The sequence below is a fragment of the Nyctereutes procyonoides genome, unplaced genomic scaffold (assembly GCF_905146905.1).
Source record: "Nyctereutes procyonoides isolate TBG_1078 unplaced genomic scaffold, NYPRO_anot_genome, whole genome shotgun sequence".
NCBI lineage: Eukaryota > Metazoa > Chordata > Mammalia > Carnivora > Canidae > Nyctereutes > Nyctereutes procyonoides.
In genome coordinates this window covers 44,185,011-44,201,460 of record NW_026575121.1, presented here as the reverse complement: position 1 = coordinate 44,201,460, position 16,450 = coordinate 44,185,011, and the positions used below count along the sequence as shown (strand labels likewise).

The 16,450-nt window shown below is 37.1% G+C and overlaps 1 protein-coding gene across 1 annotated transcript in view; it reads right to left on the bottom strand.

The window, feature by feature from the left end:
- The window catches only part of GPC6 (glypican 6), a 1,081,755-nt gene that overhangs the window by 1,021,567 nt on the left and 43,738 nt on the right, over nucleotides 1-16,450 (bottom strand). The window lies entirely within an intron of this gene.

The window sequence follows — 16,450 nt, the reverse complement described above, 5'->3', positions numbered from 1 at the left end:
TTTGCAGGGTTGTTAAAATAGCTAACATAGGAGTATTCCTTAACCTAGAAATTTCTGGTCACTTTACTAAATGAACAGTCTATCAGGGCTAATGTTAATGTGATGCTCTAAGAAAGCCCACCATTTGTAGACATCATGGAAGACCTATTGAGTACTGGATCTGGCTAAAGGAACCATACCAACTGGCCAAGGAAGGCTATCCACTGGCCAAAACATGTCTCAGGATCTTTCCCTCCCTAAGACTATATTTGTGCTGGGAAAGAGAAACTGTAATTATAACCTTCTCCCAGTTATCCACTAGCTATAAAGAGGCACATGACACCTGAAGCCAACAGAAACAAGTTAATGAGTCAATGTTCAAACACCAGTCTGTGTAAAGTGGACACATCTTATTCCTCTTACCCTTCCTCACCCTTGACCAATACAAGCTGCATAAATTAGTATCAACAAGGACACCAACCTCAGCATAGCAAATGCGTGATGAAGACAGTAATTCTAGCAACCATGAAGAGTAACTAACACAGTGTTCGCATTCCAGAATATTCTGTCTTTTTATCTCTGCTAGTCAAGCATATATATCAGTATCAGTCATCTTACACTATGCTTTCTCTGTGAAACCTCCTCAAGATCCCTTCTGGAAGCATCATTAGTGTATTTCCATGTGTCACCATTTTAGGGCATTAATTGTCAGTTTAATGATTTGTTTCCATGAAGCACCAAGTTTCAGACTCTGGGAACTTTGAAATCAGAGATCCTCAGCTTTGCGTTCTCACTACCAGAGATTCACAATAATGTCTGTCGAGCGAATAAATGAACACATGACTGACTTAGTAAAGCTGAGATTAATGTAACGTCTGGTGATTGAACAGGGTTAGTCTTCATATGGGAACAAGAATTTTAGCAAGCAAAGGTTCAATTAGATATAAATTTGGAGATAATAACTGGTCACTATATTCTCTCCCCTACTAGCCTTCACTCCTATTTTGATACGTCCATTCAGAAAAAGAACTCATTGGATTTACAAATAATAAAACAGGACTAAGCAAATATCAATACTTATTCTCAGGAATATAGTGCTAAGACACGGAATCTCAAGGCGTTGCTAAAATATAAACACTTGGAAAGCCATCAAGGTTAGCACTAGCTAGCTTTGCAAGCACCACATTTTCCTCGATGTGCCCCTACTTTAGAGCCACGCATCATGGTGATCTGGATCCCTGTTGTCACTTGTGTTATGTAAGCGGTGACCTTGGTGTGTGTTTGGAGATAGAATCCCTCTCCACTCTGCAGACTCACTACCTTATTTCACTGGGAGTGACAGTTTTCCCAGGTGCTGCTATGCAGCAGCTTGGTGTAACTGTTGACGTTAATTAGTTTATGCAAATCAGCTAGATACGATCTCTGATTAATGTCTTCACTGCTTTATTAATTTTGAATACTTTAAGAGTCTGTTGGACATGTATGATGCAATATCTGCTTAGGGAATAACTACTCATATGATTAATTTAGACCCTGAAGAACAGTACTTGATCTCTTTCTCGTTGATATTACTAATCACACAAAATTTATGACTTTGAAAAAAGTAATTGCGCCAGAAATGAAACTAAGTTTTCCAAATTTTCTACAAGTGACATTGGCATATAGCACCCTTAAAATAGCTGTACGGATGTGCAATCCAAAATTAATAGCAGAGAAAGTGTAATGAGTGCCCATTCTGTGCCAGGCTCTGTGCTCAGGGCTTCACATGCTTTCCCAATCTTATTAGAATAATCTAGCCAGGCAGATGGGAGTGGCAGTTCTGGGATTCTAACCTTGACTGCTGGCACCAGAGCCCAACTCTTAACCACAATGACACGTGGGCCAAAAGGGCTCACACATTCAACAAAATTAATATAGAACTCATGGAAGTCATTTTTGCAATCACTATTCCTTCCAAATGTTCATGTTTTCTAACTTTATTTCTATTAGTTCCTCCACTAAGCACTAAGCTTCAATGAGGGCTGAATTTACATCTCACATTGCTCTGCATTACCCACAAACATAAAAAACAGTCATTTGTACTGAAACGGGTTTCACTGATTAAATTTTACGGTTAAAATTATTTTTCATCATTCTGTTAAAAGTCACAATCATTTAATGCTCCTCCTCAGATATTTTTCTAAGTAGTAAATACTCCTTAAAGACATTTCTGATATAAAAGAGAAGTGTTCATTACTAGGGAACCCCTGACTTTATGGAGAGGGGTATAAGCAAGATGTTGAAGGAAATGAATGATCCTATGAGATCATTTATTCAATAAATATTTACTCCATTCCTGACACTATAATCGAAATGGTCAGGTGCAATATCTCCCACCACGAGTGCACAGTCTAATAGATGAAATAACAGAAGTGTAAAAATAACTCTAATATGAGGCATCGTGTAACTAATTCCCATTCACAGAAAAATAAACGTACAAGAAGAGTGATTTTGGTACCAAGGAGAGATTACACATGCATAGAAGAATGAGAGGAAGTTCTTGATATTCTCTTCATCTAGACTCCCTGAGACAGAGAAAATCTGTGCCAGGCAATAGGTAATTGATAATAAAAAGGAAACAAACCCAGAACACTAGATTTGTGCCTGAGACAGGGCCGAGGAGTCCTCCAGCCCATGTGCAGATCTAGAAGAAACAACTGGGAAGGCCAACAGAAGCACAATCTGGAAATCCCTGAATGCTAGGTCAAGGGACTGGGTTCTTACTGGAATTTATTACTTAAAATATTTATAATAACTCTGGGCATACACAAGGTCCAGAGGATGGAGAAAGGTTGTCATTGCTGACATTTGTTTCTCAAAAGTTCTTTTACTTGAATATGAGATCATTCTGTACACAGATTTGTCCTTTCTGATGAGTGCCCATGTCAGCATTATGGGAAGAGACTTTGATTTTTGGTCTGGCAATCTTACTATCTATCGAGATGTGTTCCTGCTGGAAAATCACTTTACCTCTTTCCCTCATCTCCAAATGCTTTATTTTTTTTAAGGAGGGTTAGGTTTGTGCCTCATGCATTTTATACTCTATATTTTGTCAAGCCAAAAAGTGGTGGCAGCCACATCATTGTAAGATATAGTGAGTGCCCTCGGCAAGACCTGGCTCAAATATCACTGCCTTATAAAGGCTCCACCCACTACCCCCCTTATGTTCCATACTATTTCTTCATTTATACAATTCATTTGTGATAGAATCCCTAGTCTCAAGTTGTGACCTATTTAAGCAGAAAACCATAAAAACTAAATTCCAAGTTAGTAGGTAAAGAGAAATTGCTACGATAGCAAACAGTAGATGTAACCAAATCTAGATTTTGTGGTAGAATAAGGAATTCCTAGAGAAGTGACATTTTAGTAGAGGTCAAGAAAGTAGGATAGGGAAATCATTTTACTTGCAATCATTTAGCAGAAAAAAAAAAAAAAACACACAGTCCCACTGATGTAACTTTAAGATAGGGAGGTGAAACAAGGATACACATTCCAAGGAACCCAAAAATTAAGAAACAACAACCAAAAAAAAATAATAATTCAACCTCGAGGAAAGTAAATGGCAAAATGAAGTCATGTCACAGGAGCCTCACACTCTGACACGAATGTGACTCAGCTTCTGTTCAAATGTCTCCAAGTGCCTCCCCTCAATGACAGCTTGATTTCCGACCATCTATTGTGGCCATCTTTTGTCTACCTCCCAGATTCTCCTTTATGTTCGTTCCTCCTCGTAACCTTGGCTTGCTAGGACTCGTGAAGGATCCAACTCTACCTCACTTATGGTAACTAAGGGTTTGGTCTCAATGTACCATAAGCCATGATTCTCACAGGACAGGATCTCTCAGGGAAAAGTTTTAAGATATAAGGAATCTGATTGGCCCAGTTCATCTTTTCATGCCTCTGTACTGGCTCCTCTTGGCTCCCTGTGGTTCAAATGCCACACTGTGTCCAATTAGTTGTTTCTGGAGGTAGAGGAGAATGGAAGGGGGGGATGCTGTGAAAAAGCAGAGCTGTACCACCCACTTCAGTGGGAACTGGCAGAAAGGACAGTCCCTTAAGAGATGTGAAGATATGGAAGGCTCTTGTCATGTCCAAACTGTAGAGTCCCAAGCAGAAAGAGACCATGTAAAATGAACCAAAGGGAGAAAGAGAAAGGCATGGGTGAGGAATTACAAGTTCAATTCCGTCAACTTATAGCTCATGAGAAGAGATCACAGATAACTATGTAGGACATTGTATTAACAGAAGATAAATTAAGGCAAGAAGATTCCTTATGAGCCTGCTGCCACAATCCAAAGGGGAGAAGGTGAAGACTTCAACAACAAAGACAGTAACTGTGGTACCAGAGAGTAAATGACAGGTTTCAGAGGACTTTGAGAGGTAGTATTTAATAGCCTACCTCATCAAATATCTGTAGAAAAGGAGGGATAAGCAAATAGGATTCCCAAGTTTCTAATTTAGACAACTGGGTTAAAGGCAGTGCAATTAACTAAAACAGAAAGGGAAATAGGAGCCATTTATTACTGGGAGTGGAAGGGGCTTTGCAGGGAAACAAGTAGAGAGGAAATGGAGAATAATGAGTTCTCAGGCTATGTTTATGGCGACTAATGTATATCCAAGTAGAGCAGCCAATAGCAGTCAGATACAGAAGGCTGAAGCTTCGAGAAGGGTCTGAGCCAAAAATGAAGATGTGGTGACTATCCATAATTACATTAGAAGAGAGCTCCTGGAGAGTATGAGAGAGAACAAAATGCAGAACCTTGACAGGAGGCTTTCATACCTCTGTTAACATGCACACAGAAATGGGCTCAACTCCCCACAAGACTTGAGGCAACCCAAGGTCGGGAATGTCTCCTGGCACTCATATACCAGGTGCCAAGCACAGAATGTGGTAGCATAATGTGGGAAGGAAATGTACAAACTACCTTACAGACACCAAATCATCTTTTTTTCCTGAGGGGGATGGAGGTTTCAATTCTATCTAGTAGGGGGTAGTTCAGAAAAAAGTCATAGAGAACTTCGAGTCATTATAAAATAATAGTATGAAATAACAATTGATTCCACCCAAGAGTTTCATGTGAGAAATAACCAAATACCTAATTATGTATTTGGAATAAAAATGTTTTCTCTTCGCTCATTGAACATCTGGGTAAAGGACACAAATGTACACATCTGTCAAAGCTCATCAAACCATTTATGTGATATCCATGATTTGGCTATAGATAAAATGAACCTCAATTTAAAAAATAACCATGGAGAATGTGACTGATTAAAAGAAAACAGTTCATTATTTTTCTTTTTTTTATTTTCCCCACAAATACCCATTTATAGAGCACACACTTAGATCCTTAATTAGGTGCTCAGAATACAGAAAACGTGAGTATGACAAAAGTTCTTACTCTCAAGGAACTCACGATTTAGGGTTAAGCCAAACATAAAACGGATCATTAGAGTGGATGATAATTGAAGTAAGAATAGAGTGCCAAGGGTCAAATGAGACTGTATAAAAAGGTTACAATCTTTTTGTCTCCTCTGTGCTCCCGGGTCAGATGTCCAGGGGGAAATGAAGCTGAAAACCTCACTTACTAAACCATGAAAGAATACATTACTAGAACTATGTGTACTAATTACATATGTAACTCATTAGGAGACACAGAAAGAGAAAAAGGATAGCAAATGCAGGGTAATAACAGTGTGCTGTTGAGTGTGCATCATTCTGGGTTAATCAGTAACACTGTCCCCCTATTATATGAATCACTGTGTGTGGGACGCAGGGTGGCGGGTAGAATGAGGCTGGGAAGGTTAGCTACTTGAAAAATGAATACTAGAAAATGTTCATTGCTCAAATAATCTTACATCACTTTCAACAATACCAAGTTCAATGCTACTCAAACTCGACAACTCAACTCACTTGAGGCCTGAGTACTGAACAATCCTTACAAATATAGTGATGCTTCAAGCTAACCATTTTAACTCAGAAAGACTGGTATTCATTTCTGGGGGGAAAATTTCATGTAAGTTTTTTTGTCTGGGTTTTTATTTAACAGAACTACCAAAGTTTTCCAAAATACTACAGATCACTATTTTTCAAAAGTTAGGTAAAAAAGGTGAACCTTTTATTGTTTCTTATTTCTAAATGTTTTTCTGACACTTTGACAGTAGAGCTACTCAAAACAAGAACTTCTACAAGGAATAGAACTAGACAAATTGGCCAAGGACAAGGTGTCTTTAGCCAGCCATGTTAGTCAATAAAGCAATAAACATTTATTAACCCATTATACATCGTTTGCTAGAACACCTTCTGGTGCATGGTAAATTGTAGAAACTGACTTCTAAAAAAGAATTTAAATACAGTGTATCTGAACACTGAATAAATATGGGTATAAAAATCATCTAAGTATTTTACTGAGGGGAAAGAATCATGGTGATTACACCTTTAAAGTAACTGTGCATTTTAATCATTTAAGGCAAATTAACTGCAAAAAGCATGGGAGGGATTCACTTCCATTACAGACACATCAAGACACTGTATAAATTACTTATGATTTATTCCCTATATATTTATTCTGCCTGACATGAGTATAGACAGGCAATACCGATCATGTCTTGGAAATACATTCCTTGAATATTTATGAGCATATTTATGAGAATATCATATTATTGTAAAAATTTCATTGTTGGGGTTGTTTTACATACTCTGAGCTATTACTGATCTACGTCTTTTTATTCCTTTTAAAAATGCTATTCCTGGGGCACCTGGAAGGCTCACTCGGGAAAGCATCTGGCTCTTGACCTCACCTCAGGTCTTGATCTCAGAGTGGTGAGAACCCAGTGTGGAGCCTATTTAAAAAAAATGTTATTTCTTTTCTTAAAATGCTGGAATTCCCCTCAACTCTCAAAAAGAATCTTTCTCTGAATAAGCCTGTCCTTAGAAGATGTATTGCCACTTTAGTAGGGCATCAAATCATACATCTTTATAGAAGTATTTGCATGAGGTAGAAGCAATATCGTGCTTGAGGGTATCATGTAATTTTCTGCATGTTAACAGTATGGGACACCTCAATTTCCATCCTCCTCACAAAACAAACAAACAACAAAATTCTGAAATACAATAAAGCTTTTAGTTAGCTACTGCCAAGTTTGCAACAAAATGCCTTACCAGCAGTGAAACTGGTTTTCGGTTTCTCAGTCACCACTAAATATTCTCAATCATCATTTAAGGATTAGAATTCCAAAACTGAATAAAAGTACACTCCAGTATCCAGGATTTGCAGTATTTTAACTTTTAAATGTTTTGTAGTACAATGAACCATTCTACAATTGTCTTTTGTTTCTACTACCCATACTTTTGGAACTAACATATGTTGGGTAAGAGATAAACTGAAACAAATGATGTCTTTCCAAGATGAAATCTCTCTGGGTGGGAAATACCAACCCACCTGATGTTGTCTCTCATCAAATAGGCCGAAGCATTTGTCCATATTCATGCTAACTTGACCGGCAAGTTATGGAAAATTAGTCCATTCTTAATATTTACTGCTGTAGGGATTAATATCCCAAAGATGAAATGGCAGGTGGACAGACCTGATAAAATGCATGTGGGATTTAAATGTTCAGCAATGAGTAGTATAATTTGCTGTTGCCTAATGATAAAGACTACTGGCTGGAGAAAAAAGACACTTAAACTATAATAATAAAATAAATTGTTCCACAGCTCCAAGAATCAGAAGTATATAGCGAAAAGGGTGAACTGTAAACTAAAAATTGTGAAGTCCCCAGTTTTAGCTTATCACATCTACTTCAGAAACCCACTAATAGGATATATGGTTCGATGGCTAAAGCCAAACCAAACAGCCACTTTCTAATTGTAGTTAAATACAGAAAATAAGGTTAAAATCAAGGGACAATAGCAGTCTCTAGGAACAGTTGACGGGATGTCAGTTGTCTCATACTGCCAGCATTAAGGCATAGGTCAGATTTCCAAAGCAGAGGTCTGGTAATGAAGAAATGGATGGGACAGAAATCACCAGACTCTTGATGATAGGAGATTATAATCCTGCAGTTCAAAATGTTGACCTAACTGGCTTCAACCTTTAGCAACATATACTATTGTCAGCATTCGTATCTGTCAGCATGTATCTAATTTTAAATAGCAATTCCCAGCTAATGTTCTCAATGGACAATGCTTTGATTGGTTTCTTTACCCAAGTGGTCAGCCACAATTAGTATTTTAGGTCACAAAATATATGCACAAAGAATTCTAAAATCACCACAGTGAGACATGAATTAGTCTCTGATCATAATACTGAGTACACTTTTTAAAATAAAGACCACTTTTATGCCAGCTTTCACATATTTTCTTCAAGACATTTTATTTACCTAAGTAAACTGATTCTTCATAGCAAAGTTATAAATCTAAGACCATATCCTGTATGGGGATAAAGTTATGAGATCAGTGTGGTTCCCAGAAGTTTTATTTCTGTCAAAGGTTGGAACAAATGACTCACCAAAGTTATACAAATTTTCACAGCAGTGGGTAGTCTGTCTATGCACAAAAATCTGGTGTGAAATGCATTTAGTCAGCCTGGGAGAGGATACTTCCAGCAATGGGGAGGGGAACAGTGTTCCACCAATCCGTGTTGCTTCGGAAATCAGACACATCAAAGAACATTATTCCTACACATTTTCCATGTAACTACAGAGATGATATCACTGAGATTTCAATCAAATTGTTTGATTACTATAAAATGAACCAATTTACTTGTTTCATTGTCTCCTTCTTCCTCTTGCCATTAAAAAGAAAAATAGGAAAATACTGGTTAATAGTTGCATAGCGCATATTGTTACTGCAACCCTGGAAAGATCATGGAAATAGTTCATAATTTATGTGCCCAGTATACACGGTCATATCTCTTTTCTCTTGTTCATTTGTGTTATTTTTATTTAATGCGAATCCAGCAGCCAGCAGCCTGCATTTTTGTTTTCACAGTTTAAAATAAGTCACATAGAAAGTCTCCTTATTGGTGAGAGCATTTAAATGACTTGACAAATTTGCACCTGGACCTTATCAAGTCAGCAAATCGTTCTGCATGATTACCAAGAGTCTCGTTACATTAACTTCCCTGCTTCATTTAGAGCCCAGACCAAACACGATGAAACAAAAATGAGTAATCCCATGTTCCAACTAAAGTTCTACCATATTCAGTTTCTTGCTAAGTGCATGTTCAAGCGATGATCCTAAGAGAAAATGTCTCTTTACTTTGAGTCCGAGTGACACAAAACGTTATCTTCCAAATGAGGGGCTATTTCTTCCCCCATGAAATATCAGCCTTCCATAGCCAACAGGAGCGATAGATTCAGAAAATGTAAAAAAAAAAAAAAAAAACAAAACTTCAATATTTATTTTCAGACTGTGCTGCTCACCTTTTGATCCTGAAAGCAATGAAAGCTGTACACATAAACAAATCCCTTTATATAGGTGGGAATTCACATAAATTTGAACGGGCTCCAAAGTACCGAATGAAATCTGCTTGGACTCTATTTGTAGGATTTGGTCACCTAAATTGAAAAGCTGAATTTTATCAACACAATACATTCTTCCATACACATTTATCTCTGTTTATAAGTGGATATGTAGATATGGATACAGCTATGTTAGTAATTCGGGGCATATCAGTATGTATGTACTCCACATAGATTGTGCTGCACAGCATCTTTATTTCAAAAAGGGGGGGGGTCATTACCTTTCCTAATAATACTTTTAAACACATCTGTTTTGCCCTTTGGTTGTCCTTCAGTGTATAGATTACTTTTAAGTAAACAGCCTAATGACATCATTTTATACTTTCATAGTGGCTTTCAAATACATTCTCATATTTTGAAACAGCATTTCAGTCTCCAGGCAGGTATTGCTGTCTGCATTTTACAGCTGAGAATACTGAAGCTAAGACATGCTAAATGATGGAGGATAGAGTAGGACCAGCATTCTGACACCCAGGCTGGGGTTCACCTCTTGTGTCCTGCTGTTCTGCATTAAAGATGTTGTGCCCTGAAGCACAAATAAGGCTTGTGTTATTCGCTACACTAAGGTTTCAACATGGTACTAATAAATCCAGTTAGCAAAGTCGATACCTAATGACATCACTATCCAGGGAGATTATCACTCTTGACCTGGGTCTCTTCTTTCTTTCCCATTTTGGGCCAAAACAAGCAATTACAAATAGTCAAAAGGTTCTTACCTCAGTGTCATCATCATAACTCTTCTGGTGCGTATTCAGTAAGTGAAGCTGGCCTGGGGTCATGGACAGCCTTACACGGAGTTATTGGCAAATTTACATCTGTTCATCAGATGGCTGAACCCCTGTGTGGAAATCATCTTGCAGCAACCACCAATCGCCCTAGTAGGCTGAGTATTTAGTGTTTAGCTTCCATGCCTGCAAACTGCCCTACTGAAACCTGGAGATCATGTACTGGTCATACAGACATTGTCAACTTTTCATATACGTACTAATTAAAATTTAGCAAAGCATCTTTCCACCATATCTGTGTGATACCCAGATGTTTTCATTAAAGAGTATTTTTAAAGTAAATGCGATACGATAGTGTCAGTACTGGCTAGCCCTTTTCAAATTTTATAAAGCACCTTTTTTAGGAAAATTAGAGAAACATTTCATGTTATCCACAAACTAAACATCTCAAATGCTTTTAATAACATCTATCTTCAAAATGTTCATCATCTTCATAGACTCCCTAGATTAGAATCCCTGATTAACAAAACAAAAAATAAAGTTTTTTAAAGATTTAGAGGAGATGTTAATGTTAATTAAATCTCTTTTATCTGGATTGATTAGTGTAATTCATTATTCACTACTCTTCTGGACAGATGTGTTAAATTACAGCTGATACAGAACACTACTGCTACTTTATCTGATCACATTACTCCAGACTTAAAAATATCCACACTTCAAATTAAGAGAGAACACACAGATTTCCAAAGTGTTTTTCCTGCTCAACATTTTTTGGTATGATCAAACCCAACGGGTTGTGACTATCTTATTTTGGATATGTTTCTGCTAATTATCTTTTGTAATTATTTAAATTCTAGGAGTACTACTTTTGTAGTTCAGATTATTGCAATATGAAAACCTCAGAAACCAAACAGCTTACTCTAATTTGCAGATACATTTTATTAAGAGGGACATTTTTGTAAATTTTACTTAAAATCAAAATTGATGAAGCTTAATGACAGTTTAATAAAACACAATAAAATCAAGAGATTGCCTAAGAGCAAATCTCGATGATGACATCTCTCTGTTATCACAGATTTTTTTTTCTCCTCCAGGAGTATTTGTACAAAATTCAAATTACAAGAAAACTAAAGAAAACACCATTTCCTTAAAATTGAATTATTTTTCAGAAGGAAGAAAGTTTCAAAGGATTATCAAATAGTCCTTTAAATGTGCCCTTTAATGAACTGTGCAAATGGATGGAACATATGGATATCATTTCCCTTGTAATACATGTGGGTAAAAGTTACAGGAAATATCATTAGCAAAATGTGTTGCAGACTTGATTACACCTCCTAATATTTGAAAGATAGTTTGGTGTGTCTTATAAATGCAACATGTGCCACATTCCTAATTATTACTCAATTCCACATCTCCTCTCCCATATCTTTTGAATATGTAGAAGTGATGATAATGTCCTTCAAGATGAAAAGAAGGCAGGCTCAGTAACAGATGAATCACAAGTGCTCTCCTCACACACTGGCTTTGTTAAAAATAAGCCAAGAGCTGAGAGGCCTGCTGCCCAGCCACGTGGGGGAGGACAGACTCTAGGCGGGAGGCTTTGTGGGAGGATCAGCCTCACGCCAGAACCAGGCTTCCACTCCTGGCTGCAAAGGCCTCTGCCTCTGCCTCCTCTGTCATTGGCTTGCTCTGGGCCAAAACAGGCTTAGGGAATTATTTTACATTCTTATGGTGACTTTTAATTATCTATACATTATTACAAAGTTATAATTTAATTTCTCACTGGGATCATCTTTTATATTATATCGCTGAATACTAGGAGCTCAGAAAGGAAGGAAGGAGGGAGAGATGGCAGAGGAAAGAAGGGGAAAGAGGGAGGACATGAGAAAGCTGGCTTTCCCTGCCACTACCCAAATGTTCAGGAGGTAGAGTAGGAGAGCCTTCTCCTTACACTAACCCCTCAGGGCATTAGAATTGCTAATCAAATCCATATCCCTTCTCCAAGGTGGATCAACAGTTGGACCACTCTAGTAAACTGCACAGAATGCCAAAAAAAAAAAAAAAAAAAAAGTTTAATAGTATAAGAATAACCAAAAAACACACTATACAGCGACTTATATCACGGATGGATACAGCCTTCTCCAATTTAGAAGAGAAAAAATTATTTGCACGAGACGTCCTGAGTCATGAAGAGCCTCTGAAAACCAGGCCTTCGAAGTCTCAATACGCTCTCTCAGCTTTGTTCTTCCTCAGATTATGTCAAGACTGTCATTCTCTGAAATCACAGATTCCACATGGCCCTTTGTTCCTACGCTTTTAGGGTCAAATCTAAGTGTCAGCATCACAGAACTTTGGAAATATTTCCCTAGTCAGCTTCCACGCACACATTTCTTTCTCTACCAGGCTGCCAACTTCTGGTACTTTCAAATATACCCGTTGTCTCTGAAATGTTTTCAACTGTATTTCTCATGTAGATTGAACTTAGGTAGTATACCTTTATATTGACAATCACTAAATAAGAAGAACACTTTTAAAAAATTGTCCTTCCACAATTTAAAAAAAAATGTCCGAGGGCATCCCAGTAACTTTCACACTTTTTGACATGATCCAGAAAGACCCATCATGAGGGTTGCTAACTTTTTAAGCGGGGTTTTTTTAAGATTTTATTTATTTGAGAGGGGGAGAGAGAGAGAGAGAGAGCATGAGCAGTAGGGAGGGGCAGAGAGAGGGGGAGAAGCAGGCTCCCCAATGAGAGCATGCATGAACCCCCCCAATGCAGGATTTGATCCCAGGACTCCAGGATCATGACCTGAACCAAAGACAGATGCTTAACCAACTGAGCCATCCAGGTGCCCTTAAGTAGGGTTTTAAGACATCATTCATGTGGCTTTTCTCCATCTACCATCAAACACACACACACACACACACACACACACACACACACACATACATGTGCACACATCCCAGAGAAAATAGTCTCCATTTCAAGCAATAAAATAAATTATAAAAACTGATCTTCTAACAAAAGGGTAAAGGATGTTAAAGATATAAACAGAACCCTGATTTACAGTCTAAATTGCCAAACTGGGACTACAGTGTGCAAAAAATCATTGCTTAGCTTATGAAATTATTTGCTAATCCAAATACTAGCAATATGGCATGGTAGTGAGGATTGTAACTCCTTTACCCAGTTCAAGAAAAGAGTATGTATTTACAGATTTATATTTTTTATTTGATAAATTTGACATGCTACATTTTTTAAATTTAAGGCTTACAGTATATTACTTTGATACATGTGTATATTCTAGCAGATTTGCCCTTGAAACAATACTTAATCACATTATATCACTATAATACATTATTATCTATATTCATTATACTGTGCATTAGATCTTCATTGCTTATTTACTACTTGTTATACATTTGCACCCTGGAACATTTGTTTTTATCTACAGATAACTGAAAAGTATTAATATTTTTTCAATTTGTCATTTTAACAAAGGTATCAAAATATTAAAATAAAGAGGCTGTAGGTTAAAAGGATTATCAGTGATCTTAATTTTTCTCTCTGAATATTGCCATATGGTCAAAATTCTTTACAAAAAGCACATCTTCCTCCAAGGATAAAGACCAAAATCTTTAACACAGCTCACCTGCACTAAGGAGGCCTCTCCTCACTTTTCAAACCAAAAACTACCCCCCCCCCCCCGATAAAGACCCTACACTATCCTCAGTTTCTCTGGGGCAACACTGCTACAATTTAGGCTTATACATTATTTTCATTTTTATTTAATTTCTCTAATCTGTAAACTCCCCTAGGTGCTGATTTCTTCAATATTTTATGTCTAGCACTTGGCACACAGTAGGCACTAAGTACGTATTGGCTAAAAGAGAGTGAATATTTTATAAGGTTGTATGTTACAATACTTGTAAAATTTATGTATTTACTAGATAATTCTTGGACAAATTTGAGGTTGGAAAAGTGTTAATTACATAAATGCATCATGTAACGGCTTCACAGAAATCTGAAAAATACATGAACTACAAGGGCACATATCAAAAAGTGTCTCTTATTACTAACACTAATGCAAGCGAAGAAAGAGAATGTCAAATGACTACAATGTACATACTAAAGAATTTCATGTGTTGAGACATTTCTGCTCATTAATCCTGATAAAAACTATTAAATATTCTCTGTAGCTCAGACAAAGCAGCTAACCACGAGTATAAATCTTCATAACCCTCTAAAAGGACTTAAAAGACACAATAAACCCTATTTGTAAGACATACACATGATTTGAGGTTAGCTTACCTTGGGTCTCCAATTAAAATTATTGCTAACTGCAATGCAGCTATACCCAGAGGGACTCACTTCTGGTACTTCAACTTGGTGGCCCTGCTATTTTCTTCTACTGCACAAGTACACCCTTTTAAATATCAAATCAGATTCACTTGCTGAAAAAAGGCACTGAACTATATGTTTTAATTTACCGTCTACAAGAAACTAAACTTTATTATTACAAACATACAAAGCTAGAAAACTAACAACATTCAATACAAAACAGTGTTGTCCTCAGAAAATAGAAACCCTAGTGTACAGGTGTCAATTCCTAATCGTCCATTTCTTAGATTATCTACTCTGTGGGTCCTCAAAAGGAAAAGGGAATTTGAAATTGTGGGTAGGCTTCCTGCCACTTACCTGCTGAGCTATGCATTTCCTCCAATTTGTTTCTTGGTTTTAGGAATACAAATCAACTATTAACCAAGTCAAAGAACATACCAGGAAGTGAATGAATGTAATAACAACATCCATAGTTATCCACATAAATAAAGACATATATAAACATTTTAATGTTTTTAAATTTTGTATTACCTGCAGTTTGGATTTACCCACCAAAGAGACCTCTATTCCATTCGCACATGTAACTGAACAAAGTTACATTTGTCACATTCACTAAGCTGTCTAACTTTCCCTTCTAGCTTTTTACTGTTTTCTTCTGTTCTTTGCAAAGAATGAAAATTAAAATTCCACCATTCTCAACAAAGCCACTGTATTTGGTGGAGATCACTTATCATATCAGCTCATATCAGTTGATCATTCTCCACTGGTCCACAGCAATGCTTACACTTATCTAACTTCCTAATGAATTACCAATAGCAGCTGATAGCAACTCAACTCTGGAAGATTAATCCATCTCTGATTTTCTAGAGAAAATTGAGGCCATCCAGTATGACCTTCCCTAACATTTGGTCTCTTTCAACCTCAAAATTTCACCTTCCCTCTGTTCTAGTATTTTTCCATCAGGAAAACAAAACAAAATAAAATTATTCCTATTTTGGAGCCGATTAGAGATAAATGAGGTTGGAAAACATACACTGTACTAAATCCTCCTCCACCATGTGGGCAATCAATTCAAAATTTCTAGAATTTAAAAGTCAAGCAAAAAATTATCTAAAAAAAAATCGGAAAGTGATTATCTCCATAGAAAGAGAAATGGAGATGGTAGCAAGCAATTTTTCTAATTGGGTAAATATCTGACTCTTTAAACTACATTGTAACTTTAAAACAAAAAAAATATTTTGGGGGTGTCTGGATGGGTCAGTGGGTTAAGAATCTGACTCTTGATTTCAGCTCTGGTTGTGATCTCATGAGATCAGCCCTGCATTGGGTTCCATGCTGGGAATGCAGCCTGCTTGGGATTCTTACTCTCCCTCTCTTTTCTGTGCCTCCCTCACATGCATGTTCTCTCTCTCTCTCTCCCTTCCTCCCTCCCTCAAAAATAGAAAATAAAATAAAAAAAAAATTTTAAGTATTCCTTTGGTTTAGCCAAAATTAATCCCCCTAGTAGGTCTGTTCCTCTTAGGTTTAAGGAGAGAGTCCTGAGAGAAAACTGACAGGAAACTCTTTTTCATTCAAATGCCTTGACTAAGTCAGTTGAGATGAGGGGGTGGGAGAATCAGAACCACTAGAGGGGTTTTTCACACAACACAGACTGGCCCTCTTCTCCACAGATTATGATACTCTCAGAAGGATATCATCAGAATCTAGAAATGGAGGATGAATATGCTTAGTTTGAAAATTTTCCCCAATGATACTGATAGATTGCCCTGAGTTAAGAACTTTTCCCCATGCTGAGGACAATTTTCATAAAAAGTTCACAGGTTTGTCTCCTCAGCTCAAGAGC